Source organism: Austrofundulus limnaeus, unplaced genomic scaffold (assembly GCF_001266775.1).
Source record: "Austrofundulus limnaeus strain Quisiro unplaced genomic scaffold, Austrofundulus_limnaeus-1.0 Scaffold658, whole genome shotgun sequence".
Taxonomy (NCBI): Eukaryota; Metazoa; Chordata; class Actinopteri; order Cyprinodontiformes; family Rivulidae; genus Austrofundulus; species Austrofundulus limnaeus.
The window spans coordinates 208,706-211,205 of NW_013953060.1; the positions used below are offsets into that span (position 1 = coordinate 208,706).

At 38.0% G+C, this 2,500-nt stretch overlaps 1 long non-coding RNA gene across 1 annotated transcript in view; it reads right to left on the bottom strand.

The window, feature by feature from the left end:
- LOC106531623 (uncharacterized) overlaps positions 1 to 2,500 on the bottom strand; it is a 34,923-nt gene that overhangs the window by 986 nt on the left and 31,437 nt on the right. The gene's annotated exons all lie outside the window — the stretch shown is intronic.

Consider the following 2,500-nt stretch of genomic DNA (forward strand, 5'->3'; position numbering starts at 1 on the left):
CCCCCGCCCTCACTACTGAATTTCTCTTGTATTTTCATATTCCCTCCACTCTTTCAGAAAATGCATGGTAACAGAAAAAAATGGGTCTCACTGCCCCCCAGTGACCCTTTTTTGGCCACGCCCTTTTTCCATTGTGACCATCAAAATTAGGAGTATAGAAAACTTAAATGCCAATAACTTTGCCATAAGCCAACCAAAGTTTAAAAACAAGGTATCAGCAGATTCGTGTTGATTAGTTGTGATTAGCTGATAACATTTCATTAAGCAAATATGTGCTTGATGATGTCATTGGGGGATCAAAGGGTCACAACCCCAAAAGAAGATGCAAATTTTCATATTTTTTAGTCTGTAGATTAGGGTGGGTCACCATGCACACCACACTTCTGAACTTCTCAGGTGTTTTCATGTACCTTAAGCTCCCCTCTTTCAAAAAAAGGCATGTTAACAGGAAAAAGTTGGGTCTCACTACCCCCCAGGGACCACTTTGTGACCACACCCCTTTTCCATTGTGACCATCAAAATTAGGGGTAGAGGGCGGGGCAGATAAACAGAGAAACACAGGGGAAACACTGAAACACTAGGAAAACTAAAGCAAAATAAACAGACTATGACACTATGAGTCACTACTCATCTCTGTATTTGCTTGCAAAGAGCAAAACTCTTGAATTTTTTTCTAAACAAAAAGCAGCTAATATTGAATGAAGAGCTTTGAATTTTCCTTCAACTTGCCTCAAGAGCTTTCTCTAAGCTATACTCAAAGAAATCACAGGAAAGCTTGTAGAAATGACTTCAGCATTTATTAAAAAAGGGTGTTCATACCAAAAATTGACTTTCAAACTCATAAGAAGTCTGCAGTCTGCTTTATCTTATTGTCGTTATGATTATTTTATATGACAAATACAGTATGTCTAAAATGTCTACCACCAATTCCTGCAGAAACATAAGGAAATGCAGGATTGTTTAGACTTCTTTGAAGTGAATGTGTACTTTAGCTCAAATCCATTATTTTACAGAATTAATTAATTATTAAATTTGAAATTAAAAAAATAACTGAAAAGACTCTCACTAACAGATTGATTGTAAAAATCATAGTGGTGTTTAACGTGTAAATATGATGAAGCCAGAGTATTGGGGCAGTCATACAAATAAACATATTGACCTAAACAGCAATAAGAAAACCTCAAAGGACAGGAGCTAATTTCACAAAAGTCAGATTTCTAAACTCAAGATATCAGCTGTAAACGGAGCTTGAACAAGCTTTCAACTTGTCAACAGCTGTAATCTGTCACTCTAACACCAAACCACGCTTAATCAAGGTGACTCATTCACGCAGCTATAAAACTTTTAGGATTAATGCACGTTCACTGTTTATTTACTAGACCCATCAGGCGGACCAAAGATAGCCTGATCAGGCATGCACAGTAAGACACGTGAGACTCATGCCCACAACACACACAAATTTAATATTTCTATGAAATTTCTGATCAGATACTGCAAAAACTAGTGATATAAAATAAGTTAAGAATACTAGATTATACTGAATATTTTCTAATTAATAATAATTAATAATCTGCAGTTTGACAGTTGTACTTGGTAAGACTTTTTGAAATAATGAAAACTTTTCAGATTAACAAGATTAATAATCCAACATTTTCTGATCTTGTTTAGTTTATCAGTCTAAAAACAAGATCAAAATACATTTTAGCTGATGTAAGATTGTAAAACTTTCTTAGATTAACAGTTTTTGCAGTAAAGTGACTCTACTGCTTAGAAAATTAAATAAACTTCACTTTAAACCTGGTCCTGACCAGGTTAGTTTCAGAGCACTTGTTACTGTGGAAATTTAGGCCGGGTCCAAAACGGGTGATGGGGGTGGGAGTGAATCCAGCTCTTTGTTGACATTCCATCCTGGGGAGGTGGAGATAAACACTGCCCTCAAGGCTGTGCCGCTGGGAGCCAGATAGATAAACCAATTATTTTGGAATAAAGCAGCCTTGAATTTCCTGCTGCTTTTGAAGTGTCTTAACTGCAACTCTGAGTTGGCAAAAAAATCCAATCAGCCAAATTTGGGGTCTTCCTCACCTCTCACTGTCTGAAGCTCACCCAGATGTAATCCATACATGCCAAAGGGTCACTCCTGAGCTGTGATCCTTGTCAGAATCACAGCCAGTTAGCAAATTCTTTTCCCAGATGAGCATCTGTGTGCTACCAGCCTGGCAGAATCTTTCAATTGCGCCCGACAGCTCTTCAAAGGCCCGATTCACTGTCAGGGTTGCTTTCACTTTTTGATAAATTTGGAACCCTCCTCCGCTAATCAGCAGGAATCCAGTTATCATAATCCAAATAAAAAAGATCTTCCATGTCTTCGATGGAAAGTGGTGCTGGTATATCAGATTCCAGCCCCAGGAATCAGACAAGTCCAGCAGCAACTGTTCCACCCAGACAGCCACGTTCCCCTTTTTCCAACTGTGGAAAAAATAGTGTCAATTTCATTCAGAGA